This window comes from Gallus gallus, chromosome 1 (assembly GCF_016699485.2).
Source record: "Gallus gallus isolate bGalGal1 chromosome 1, bGalGal1.mat.broiler.GRCg7b, whole genome shotgun sequence".
NCBI classification, from domain to species: Eukaryota; Metazoa; Chordata; class Aves; order Galliformes; family Phasianidae; genus Gallus; species Gallus gallus.
This window is the reverse complement of record NC_052532.1, coordinates 19,091,495-19,104,478: the sequence shown is the minus strand read 5'-3', so window position 1 is coordinate 19,104,478 and position 12,984 is coordinate 19,091,495. Positions and strand designations below refer to the sequence as shown.

Below are 12,984 nucleotides of genomic sequence, written 5' to 3'. Positions count from 1 at the left end.
CATAGATGTATACTTAGGCATACATATATGATCAATCCCATTGTTGTTTGCTTTGTGTTTCACTTTAACACAGTGCTAGATAGCTTGTCCCTTTTAATTTAGGCACTTGCTGCTCGTAGACAAGCAGGAGCCAGAAAGAGTTTAAAAAAGATAAACATCGTATTCCCTAACATTTTTTTTTTGTGAGAGAAAAGTAAAAGCACTCCAATAACAGGATATAGTTTCCTTCCAACGGGAAATGCCAGGGAAACTCCCAGCTTCTTTCAGTGAAGCTGAGCAGTTTTCCAGCCAAAAGCTAAAAATGACCTGCTGAGCCAATGGTACATTTAGCAAGGAAAAGGGCCCTGGGGTGGCCCACAGTAGGTATTTTAAGCATGTGTTTGTGCATGGTGCAACGCCAGGGAAACTCACTGGCCTGGAATCTGCACCTTTCCTGGACTCTGTCAGTTCCCGATACGCAGCTGCCGAAATGCTCAAGGACAATACGTCACTGCAGGTTTTCCAACACTGCTGTCAGTAAGTGGCTTTCAGGTCAAAACCACATCAATTTAAAGGAATGAGGAATGGGCACACAGACGCTCACTGTCCTCATAGATGAGTAAAGAAAAGAAGCAGCGGGAAACCAAACTGGAAAACTGAAAAGTTGAAAATATGATTTGTGCCTGTGTGGTGACTTTGCACCAAAATAACAGGTTTAGAAGGTGGACGTCTCCATCAAGTAAAAAAATGTGCCGGTGTTTTGTGTTTGTGTTTCTTTACACTTAAATGGCCTTCATGCCTTGTTGTGTAAAACCTAGGAAGCTGCTTCATTTCACATTTATGAGATATATACTTGCAATACCACCAAATGAGATATGTTCTGCAGAACTCTATCTCTATAATAGGATCCATTGCTCATATCTATTGCATTACACGCCAAAAATACAGCTCACAGCTACTACCCACATTCTGAGTAAATCATACAAAAGAGGAACAATAGAGGAGGCAGACAGAAATAGAAATCATAGGTAATGTCTTAGGATATTAAGTAGAAATGTTTCTATTTAGTCATGGGGAAGTGCATTTTAAAAGAGTAAAATTAAGGGTGATTTGAAACGTCATAATGCAACAGTGTAAAGGATTAGTTTTATTAAGACTTCTGTAGAAGTGTTGGCATTGTCTTTCCTTACATGATCTCACTCTATTTTTAGCAAGATGCATATTCTATTTAGTGCTCTCAGTTTGGCTGGGATAGAGATGGGTGGGGAAAAGTGTGTTTTTCCACAACAGTTGTAAGCTTTCAAAGAAAAAAATCTGTTTCTGGACTGAATTGGATCCTTAAATATTATTAAGGTTGTTTTCATATTAGTTTATTTGTTTGTTTGTTTGTTTTAAATACAAAAAACCTAGTAACTTAAATTCATAGAAGACAGAGAGAGATTTCCATTACCTCAATTGTCAGTTTGTTCCATAAAAAGTAATAGGCGTAGATGAACAGGAAAGGTCAGGAGTGTGCTCATACGGTAAAGAGTATTATTATATACTAATTATTTCTCACCTATTCTTCAAAATTTCCTCTCCCTTCCAACAGGCTTCAATATTTTCCACACATTTCAAGCCCACTGTTAATTTTCCTCCCTGTGCTGGGGAGGAAAATAAACTCCCCATGCCCTGGACCACTCATGCATCCTGGATCCCATCTCACCCATCTCTACCTTGAGTCTTGGTTGCAAGTGCTCAGATTTTAAATTTCTCCTTCAAACTCCTCAGCCAGTGCAGTGCTCTTGTCCTGGACATCTCAGTTCTTTTTCCTCAAAACTCCATCACTCACCACACAATCACAAGATGTCTGAGGCTGGTAGGGACCTCTGTGTCCATCTGGACCAACCGCTGCTCAAGCTGGTACACCCAGAGCAGACTACAAAAGACCATGTCCAGATGGCATTTGAATATCTACAAGCTCCTTGCTGGCTCTGCCATCTCCAGTCTCCCTCTTTCCAGTCTTATCTTGCACATTTCCAGACCCTTTCTCCAGTTTCTTTTCTTCCTTCACAATGTATCAGTTTTTATACCATCCACTATTTCCTTTCTTACTTTACAGTTCCAGTTTCCTTATCTAACCAGCCTCAAGCAGTACTGTCAAGAAATTCAGATGTCATAGAGAACTTTACTCAACCATTTAAGGTCCCAAGAAAAGTTATGGGAGGAACGTCAAAGGAAAAGCTCCAAGAGATCCAGTAGGGACCTTATTTTGTCCCTTTGAAGTTTTAGGAGTGAGATTTATATGTCTCAGAGGAGCATGCCAAAGAAAGCCCTAGGAGCAGAAATCACTCTCTACAATGTCCTGGAGTAGAGTTGTGGAAGGATGAGTCATTTTGCAGATCAAAAGGTCTGGGAATTGTTCTTGTTTACAAGAGACGTAGATTCAAGATCTAAGCTGAAAACACTCTGATTACACAGGAGATCAAAGTAAGAACATCAAATACATCTGACCCAGATGTAATGTGGCCACAAGGGCCGTTATGGTTTTGTCAAGTTATGCCAAGCCATATTTCCATTTAAAAACAAACAGCCCCTTATCTGAATAGGATGGGATATCACAGACAAATACAAGTTTCACCGTTTTGCTTTGTCAAAATAATATATGTATTTTGGGGGTTTCATATCTTTATCCAGGTGCTTGAATGCATAACATCTGTTCTTTCATCCCTAATTCCCAAACGATCCACTGCCAAGCCATTAAGGATAGACGTTTTACAGATCCCATGTGCTCTTGGTTCAAGCCATGATTGTTCCTATACCATTTTGCTCAGAAACCTGAGAAACCTGAACAGAACTCTGAAGAGACACCAAATTTGATTTTCATAGCTGCACTGACTGCCTGCACTGAGGTGCCGCCTTTATGTTACTGAAGAGGTGAAGGGAAACCAGCTCTATGGAATCAAATCACGCAGTGATTCCATCGTCTAGCACAACAAGCTCCTGCATCTTCACTCCTGACCAGTGCTGCAGTGGATAACTGTGGCTTTCATCCAGATACCAAAACTAGAACACACAACACTAATACTTATTTAACCTGCAGAGTGAGTATTGGCAATATAAATGTTAATCACAGGAATGTCATATGAATGTTGCTCTGAAACTAATGCCTCCTGATTTTTTCCATGGAAACTACAACAGTTACAAATAATACAGTAACACTATTTGATAAAGAAAATTCTCAGCTACACTTTTTCAACATTAGCTATGAATTTTTGCAACAAAAGCCTGAATGTGACACTTGTAGAAATCTGCACCAGCAGAGGTGACCCACTGCTTCACAGTGTTTCCCCACCCACTGCCTTACTGTGCTCACATCCACTCTCTGGTCTCCATAAGTCATAGAATCATAGAATCATAGAAGTGCTCAGGTTGGAAAAGACCTTAAAGATCATTGAGTCCAACCGCAGCCTAACCATACTACCCTAACTCTAACAACCCTCCTCTAAATCATATCCCTGAGCATCGCATCCAAATGGTTTTTAAACACATTCAGGGATGGTGCCCTGGGGAGCCTATTGCAGTGTTTAACAGCCCTTTCTGTGAAGAAGTTTTTCCTGATATCCAACCTAAACTTGCCCTGGTGCAACTTGAGGTCATTTCCCCTCGTCCTGTCACCAGTGAGAAGAGACCAACCCCGCTCTTACTGTAAGCACCTTTCAGATATTGGAAGAGAGCAATAAGGTCTCCCCTCAGCCTCCTTTTCCTCAGACTAAACAGCCCCAGTTCCTTCAGTCGCTAAATGTTCAGCACGTCTCAATGAATGTCAGTGGGTGCATTTTTTTCCTAATGGAGGAATTCAATGACACACCTTTGCTCCATATGCACTTCCATGTCAGGTGCCATTCTGTCAGACTGTTCCTCTGCTGCCATCTGTCACAGCAACAAAATGTAACAGTCTCTGTGGGAAGGTTCAACCTCTACTGCCATACTGCCAGTATCCGCTTCTGATCTCGTGGGCCAACATAATAAAATAGGAAGCAGAGCAACCCACTTAGGTGCTGCTAAGGGAAAGAAGCGCAAATGTGTAATGTACTTAATGTTGTAATTGCTAACAGTGCTTTTTTTATTGATCAGTTATTAGCTATTGTACAAGTGATTTTATACAACACATATCACACAGCACCATCTCAGAGGTAATTTCTTAAGAGTCTGGATGCCTCATCTTACAAACTGATACAATTTTGCAGTTTTGCCAGCTGAGGATAATGGCCAATTACAGTGACAGTTTTCTCTTTCTCTTTTACTTATTTCATTAAATTAAAATAACAAAAATAAAAGACAATGAGTCTAAGCAATGAGGTCTTGACATTTAGAAAGACAGAGGCTTCAAATATTAGTGCAACAAGTAGATGCAGTTAGGAGTACACTATTAAAAAGTACATAAAGCAAGGGAAGTATATGATGTGAAACAACAGCACCTGGCATTTCTGCAAACAAGTGTTTGGGCTGTCTTGATAGAGGCCATAGTGTTAGTGAGAACTGCCTATTTCATAAGAAAAAATGTTCTCTATAGTGTTTTGAAGGATGCGAGGAAAATAGAGTTCCAAAACATTTCCTTACTGTTAGCAACAGAAGAGGCCACACAGAAGGATGCAACATCTGTGGGCCAGAGTTACTGATTACTCAGCGAGTATACAGATGAAGTCAACATGAACTGGAAGGGCACCCGGAGGGTAAGGCAACACTTAATATCAATGTTATGTTTGTACCTAAGGTGGAGACTGTGAGAAATGGAAGTTATTGTTATGGTAGCTTTCACCACTCCTCAGTAGGACTGAGAAAGAAGTGTATTTTGTGCACTGCAGTGAGAAAGTGTGATGTTTTTCATCATTAGATTCCAAACAAAATGCAACTCTATTAATATAAAGCCTAGAAAGTACCCCAAATCTATACAACTTCAACAGCACAGATAGTCAGAGGCCCAATTTCTGGTAGATGAGGTATGGTCTAGTAAGCAAAAACCATACAAAAGACACCAAATACAAATGCTTGAATCTAAAGTGGAAAAGAAAGGGATATGCCATTTCATTGTTAAACAAGATCTGTTACATTCACTGCCTTGTGCTTTATGAGCTGTGGTAATTTTTTTTCTAGGAAGGAAATGGAAACAGGTAGCTTCAGTTATGTGGGCTTTGTTTGATGAACTGCTATATTCTGTAAAAAAATGTCTTTTTTTTTGTTTAATTTTAATTTTTATGTTTAATGAACACTTGTCAAGTACTGAGTTATATGAATACAGACAGGTCTTTCCCAGCGTAGCTTAGTAACTCTAAAGTCTGAGACAATTGAGTATCTTTTTTTCTGTTTCCAGGTTTCACCAAGTTCTCATCTCGCTGAGAGGGCACCTTACATCAGAGAACCACAGAATGGCTGAGTTCGGCAGGGACTGCCTGGCCCAACCCCTTGTCCAAGCAGGGGTGCCCAGAACAGTGTGCCCAAGAACATGTCCAGGCAGCTTCCGAAGATCTCCATGGAGAAGACTCCACAGCCTCTGGGCAACCTGTGCCAGTGCTCCATCACCTGCACAGCACAGAAGTGCTGCCTGATATTTAGATCATAGCTTTGCTTAGTTGCTCAAGGGAAGAATATATCCTAAGAAGAGGGTAATTTCCTGTTCTGATTAGATATAAGCAGTGAGTGTCTAGTATTTCACAGGTGGTTTTCATTACTTTAAGTATTCTTAACCATAACCAATAAAAAAATTCTGTAATATAGATCGATTTCTGATTGAAGATGCTCATGCAAGTTGTGTGTACTGGCCATTTATGGACTTTGACTGACATATTTGTCATCAGAGGCCTCACAATGAAAAGTCAAGCTTACCATGAGTTAATGAGCAGGCCAAACTCCCAGCAGTGGGGAGGGAGCACATAGAATCATAGAGTAACCGGAGTTGGAAGGGACCCATAAGCATCACTGAGCCCAATTCCTCAGAAATAGGAATATGCTTTTCTGATCTGATAAGATTCAACTAAAAGCCAAAGTCAATTCTACATGGGTTTATAATATCAAGTAGGTTACTTCAAATTTAGCAGACTAATTTCTGCTACTGAGAGCTATGTTTCTAATTAAGCAACAAATTTCTCCTGCAGCTACTTTGTTTTAAATTCATTTTGGTGGCCCTGTGCCAAGAGAATCATTGGCTGGCCATTGGGCAGATCACCATATATTGTGCAACACTAGAGCATGCGAGAGGAGACCAGAGCTGAGTGTGCAAAGTTCCCTGCCTACAAGATTCTGAACTTGTTTTGTTCTTGAACATCTGGATGAAAATTTCTCAAACTCAGCTGCTACCCACAGACAAAGCTGACTTGGGGTCCCTGTGCTCCTGCTCCTAAGGGAGCCCACAGCCAAAATGCATAGCTCAGTGCTGGGCATGAGCATGGCCTTTGTGCCAATACATCTACACTGAGGATCCCTGAGCACCTTACGGTCAGCATCTGTTGACTCTTTTAAGCAGCCCTCACAGTACAGATAGCTCCATGTGGGCAAACTATGGCACAACATACTGTAAGTATTATGCAACTACTTTATAGAATAAACGATAAGAATAATAGAATAAACTATAAAATAAAATAAGTATTACAGAAAATTTTATAGAATAAACTATATATGACATGAATAGCTGGGAGAAAAAAAATTGAGAGGTTTGGCAGAGGAGCAAAGAATTCTTTCAGTAATCCTAAAATCTGCCACTATTGGTGATGATGACCAATATTATCAACTGAATTACACAACTGAATAGCAAATTATTTCATGAATGATAATGGATAATTAAGTGGGAAATACAATTTACTGAATTGATAAACATACTTAAACAGTATAATAGTAGAACCTTACATTGAAAATATACACCCTGAATGGTAAGCCTCACCCTCAGAAAAACAACGTTCTATTTAATGGTAACTTAAGCTAATATCCAACTGATGGGATTTAGAATTTATTATCATTGTTCTGTCCCATGACACTTCTGCAGGCATAACTTCTTACCAATTTGAATATATGACTGTTGACTGTGGGTCTGACAATAAAAATGACATATTTTTCTGTTCTTTTGCTTGATGAGACTGCAATGCAGAACTACCTGGAAAAATAATGCTGATTCTGGAGTCTAGTCTCATCTTAGCCTCATCTGTACCTTCAGTGTGCAATAGCGTGCATTCAAAATGTGCAGTAATGCACAGCCGGACTTGATTTCCATCACTGTATACCCATTACTGTGATATTTCTGCTAATTAAGGCCAAATTAAGCTTCCCTGCAAGGCAAAAGACAATACATTTCTAAAAAGGGAGGGACTGATTTTGTTTGCTAAGCACTACTTACTCTGTTTTCTCAGCTTCATCAGGACATAACAGTTGGGTTTCATATTAAGCCACCATCACATCCAAAATAAGCAATTCATCATCAAGACAGCAACATTTTTTTTTCACTGATGGGTAATAGTCTTTGTGTTCAAAATGATTATCTATGTTTTACTTGGAGAAGAGTTTCATAAATATTTTTATTTGCAATTTTACGCAGCAGAATTTCAGACTTTGGTTAAGGCATATAAACACGCTGCCAACCCTCCTCGTTGCCACTGAGCCCTCATAGAGAGTCTGCAGTCATAATAAACAGCTCGTCATACCTCTGTGAGGCACCGACTGCGGTCTGCCTCCATACCAAGGGATTTTGGCTTCCCCAGCCCTGCCCTTTGGAGAAGAATGCTTCTCAGGCATTTGGCACCTGCAGGCCCTGAGATGCATTTACCAGCATTATCCAAATTCCTGGCATTGTTAACATTTGGTCCTTGTTGTCTGCAAGAACTCCCCTGTGAAAGTTTGGTATATAAAGATATTATGATTTTTCTTACATGCAAGCAAAGCCATTCTTTATTTCATAGCTAATGTCTGTTTCTTTGTTTCTTGCATTTCTGTGGAGCTTGAGATTTTTGTGAGGGGATCAGACTAAATAAAACAGGCACAATCACTCTGTAACACTCTAAGATGAGTATTCAGATAAAATCTACTCTTCTTCTCTCCTTTCTTTTTTTTTTTTTTAATTTTTTTCACTCCGGAAAGCCACTCCAATACAAAGGAATCCCCAGTGACTGGGTATCTCTTCAAAACACTGGCAGAAGCACTACACTATTTTTCACATTCATTTTCAATGTTCTGCAGTCTCAGACATGTTAGAAGCTCTGGGCAAAACTCCCTCTGATCAAAGGATGGTCAGAGCTTACTCACAGTTCTATCTTAACATGACAGGGGTGGCTGCACAATTCAGGCTAGTTAGGTGCTGATTAGTCCCATCCCTGCTGCAGTATTGAATCTCTGGGAATCATCAAGGGTTTTACTGGAGAAAAGCAGCTGATATATCTCTTTAGATGTCGACAGAAGTGAGGTAAGATGAGACCAGGAATGGAAAAAATGTAAGCAGCAAGAAGACAACAGCTGTGGTCTAAGAGGAAGGAGAGAGGCTGAGATAAAAGTGAGAATGGAGTGGGGAGGAATGCAGCAGGTGGGGATGGGAGGGGTAGGGAAAGCCGAAGAGTTAGTCAGAAAAATGAGCTCTAGCATTGCTTAATCACTATCAGCAGTCATTTTGAAAGTCAGTTTGGAGTTGGAAAGCATTCTCCTGCCTATGTGCATGTTTGACTTTACTGATTAGTTAACTGTGCCTAACTTTGAAGCTGGAGAGAGTCATTCAAGTAAAATAACTCAGCATACATTTGCAGCTGGAAAATAACTGCTTTTGTCTAGTTTCAGTAACTTCCACTACAGCAGATTCTCAATCATTTTTCACTTTAATCTTGAATAATTGTATCTAAGAACCTTATTCTGATATGTTCAGACTCCTGCTAGCAGGAACAAGTATTCAACAAAATTGTTCATCATTTGTCACCAAGACATCCATCACTTGCTATGAAAGTATGAGAGGCTAAAGAAGTTTCATGAAGTTTTCTTGACACATTTCCTCTTAAGGGAAAGTTGGTTTTGATAAGATGAAAGAACACTTTGCCCTGCTGCTAATACCATCTTGTAACAAGAGTTTTCATTAGAGCTGGTCCTTTTTAAGGAAAAAAATAAAAGGGGTGTGTGGTGGGGGGGGTGGGCGGAATCAGAAATATCCATTTTGAAAAGAAAAGAACTGGGGACAGAATGAAATGGTCATGTCACATTTTGTCATTTTTGCTGTACATCTATTTCATTACTGCTGTGAGAACACAGCGAAGTGCAGATTCCCTAAACGAGACAATTCCTGTTCTGAACACACAACTGAACCTCATGTAATCAAAAGCAACTTCTTTTCTGTGTTTCTACATTAGATTGAGTTTTTGCCAAAAATTGCAGCAGCTTGTCTGCACAAAAGTCTACATTAATCCTCAGTTTTGTTTGAATTGCTATGAGATACAGTTCAAAGCCTGTAGTTATTTCATCATCTCGAAGCATTTGAGTGTTTCTCCCACTTTGATGGTGACATGAATTCCACAGAACCACTACAAGGCACACTTACTGATCCCTGCCTTGACTAGAGGTGTTTGGTTTGCTCCTATGTTTGTCTCAGGTCCAGGTTTCCACTGACCTGTCAGTTTCTCCACAGCAAGTCAGGAAACCATGAGGATGCTAAACAACACTAGCTATGGGTAGCCATTATACCATCTTAGTTTTGTCATCATACATGGTCAAGGTTAAAGCTTTCAATTTCTGATTCTGGCTTCCAAATTCAATGGAAGGCACTATATATTTTACATATGTTAACAGAGATACCTTCCTTCCTTATGTGAGGACAACACTCCCCAACCCTTTAAGGCTATTGAGCCTATCAAGTATAAGACTGTCCCAAGAATAAAGCACGTAATAATGAAGTAAATGATTGCAGAATCACAGGTATAATTTACAGCAGTACTAGACATACAAATCTCCTCCCTGACAGCACTCTGCAAGACTGTCCCAGTCCAGGGATTTTTTTAGAGACCCCATCCCTGGAGGTAGTCAAGGCCAGGTTGGATGCAGCCTTGGGAAGCCTGATCTGGCTTCAAGCTGCACCAGGGAAGGTTCAGGTTGGATGTTAGGAAATACTGCTTCTCTGAAAGGGTGGTCAGACACTGGAATGAGTTGCCCAGAGGGGTGGTCGAGTCACCGAGCCTGGTGGTGTTCAAAGAGCGTTTGGATGTTGTGTTGAGTGACATGGTTTAGCGAGAACCATTGGTGATGGGCGAATGGTTGGACTGGATGATCCTGTGGGTCTTTTCCAACCTTAGCGATTCTATAATTCTATGATTCTATGATCTGGTGGGTGGCAACCTGCCCATGACAGGGGTTGGAACTAGAGGGGCTTTAAGATCCTTTCCAACCCAAGCCATTCTATGATTTTATGATGGTTTGTCTGTGGGCATACTATCTGAACATCCTGCAATTCCAAGAATGCACCTCAAGGGAGTGTCTGGAAAAACAGCCATCTTTGTTTTCTTGCAGGATGCACCTGATTTATGCCTTGGTGTGCTACCACTGCACTTTAATTCATTAGTCACGTGTCCTTGATGACTGTTAAACAGGCACAGTACAAAAAGCTTTGGAGATATGTTTCAGAGCTCCTCCTGCAGAAGAACCAAAGCAAAATGTTAGTATGTCACTGAAACACTTACTGTGGCAAGGGTCTTCTCATTCCATTTCACTTTGTCTTCCTTGTAAATTTAGTTTTTCTAGTTTTCATAAGATTCTGTGTTGTGCTCTACAAGTTAGCAGATCTATCTTTTTGTTTTCCTACTGGTTTAAAAATAATGATGTTGGGGTGTAATTTACCTGAAGTTTGGATGCTTTGGTAAAAATCTTACATTTACTGTGTATTTAGAGGACAACAGCATTAGAAGATTGCAAGGCTCAACACTTTACATAACTGCTCATTTTTATGAATCCCAATCACCTCCTCCTTCAACATACTACTAGGAATTGTAAGGTTTTTAAGACTTTCCAGAGACTTTAAGTACAACTGCCAAGCTTAGTTTGCATAACTAATTTTTTTTCCCCTTTTTCTTTGTATTTGTAAACAAATGAACGTTGGATAAAAAGCACAGTGTTTCTATTCCTTTATTGACAAACTCAGAATGCCATGATCCCATGATAAAATCCATCTTCTATCCCAGAAAATAGTGAAATTTTGTCACAGCATGAATATTTCTTGGAACCATTTTAAATTTCTGAAATAAACAAATTTCCCATGGAAGTTTAATTGCCTGCTATTCAGAGAATATTAACTCATGTTGTTGCCTCTTTCCAGTACTGCAATTCTTACTCATGAAAACGCTGTGTCCTTGCTTCATATTATGGGAAGCTCAAACATTATTACAATAAAGAATGCAACCCAATGGGGATTTGTACTGCAACTGGTGATGGCTTTCCTGGTAAATATTATACTATTTTTGTATAAAAAACTGCTCAGAAGTACTGCATTTTTTTTTTTTTGTTTATTGAATACTGTGAAAACTGGCAGTTTTTTAAATTGCTGTTAATAGACACATAAGTTCACAGGATTTGGAACACATGCTCTGATACTGCTAAATTCAACAGCCATGGATGTTTCCCATGGAAGTGTGAGATGTAGACCAGGAGTCAGCACCTTTTCAAGTGCAGTGTGCCAGAATACTCTTTTCACTAACAAGAAGATAAGTACACTAGAAGAAGCTCAGTGGGAGCTAGGAAATTTGGCTGTGGAAATAATGACGAACCAATCATTTTCACCTCTATGTGAAACCTCCAAGCTCTGAAGTCAGAAAGACAGGGGAGCCACCAAGTGTCTTGACAGGGCTCAGTAGCTTCAACCCTTTATAACTTGAGTACCACTCAAGTGATCTCTTTTCCATCTTTGGCACTTATGCCATGTTGTTGATTTTGCTACAAACTGAAGCATTTCAACCATCATGTAGATCTCTTTCTCTCCAATATTGCAATGTGCTACTTAAATTCTATGTGCCAGCGCTAAATCCTCTTAAACATCTATTAAATTCTAATTGCATTAGTCACACTGGAGATTATCTACAGCCTTAAAATGATGTTTTATTGCTTGTAGAGCCTCAAGCACACATCCATGATTCAGCAAATTCGTTAAACTTATGCTTAAATACCACAGGTTTTATTGGAAGAGTTGTATATAAGTTTGACATTTAATACTTTCTACTTGTGCTGTACACATTTCTGTACAAAAATAGATGTATATGTTTGTATGGATTTACTTTTTTCTGAAGAGTGCCTAAACCAGGTGAGATAAGAAGGCATATGCATGTATACATATATAAAATATATATACAAGGAATTTATGTTTGAAGCAATGCATATCCCTCATGCCAACCTGAAATGATGTTGGTATTTGTTATCTTCAGCATTTGTATCATACTCTTTGGTCATCACAGCAGTGACAAATAAGAGTTAAAGTTTTAACATTGCTTATTTAAAGCAGTGATGGCTAGAAAACTAAACCAACTTTAAGGTGCAAAAGATTGATCTCACCTTCCTTCAGGAACAAGAATGTTAACTGTCTGGTCTATACACATTCCAGTACCTAATTCCCTTCTTGCTATCTCTTTCTTTCCCCTAATGATTCGCTCATAAAGATATTAAATACAAGGGGTGGTACACTAGACAACGACATTCACCCGTACTTTTACTGTCCCAGTATATTTCCATAAGGTTTTTTAGAACAAAGAGGTAGAATTTACTTGGCTGTAATGTCAAGTCAAGAGTGCTATTCTGTTGTTAATAAGTAATCAGCTTCCATTAAAGCACATCTATTTCAGGTGGTACCAGGTTGCAAATTGATCAAAAAAGTGATCCCAATGCTGTTAGTGCTCTGATGATTCTGGGAGCTCCAGATGTGGCAGCAAAAAATGCTGAAGTATTTCCAGGTGTTTCTGGCTACCTCATTACTCTGCCTCTAGTCTGCAGAAAACATCCAGCTAGAGACATCTGGAACAACTGGTGACATAA

The 12,984-nt window shown here is 39.5% G+C and overlaps 1 protein-coding gene across 1 annotated transcript in view; it reads left to right on the top strand.

The window, feature by feature from the left end:
* Positions 1-5,265: 5,265 nt before the first annotated feature.
* The window catches only part of ALG12 (ALG12, alpha-1,6-mannosyltransferase), a 43,875-nt gene continuing 36,156 nt past the window's right edge, over positions 5,266-12,984 (top strand). The window contains exon 1 of the mRNA XM_046934152.1: positions 5,266-6,531. The gene's annotated coding sequence lies outside the window, so the exon portion shown is untranslated. The remainder of the gene's footprint in view (positions 6,532-12,984) is intronic.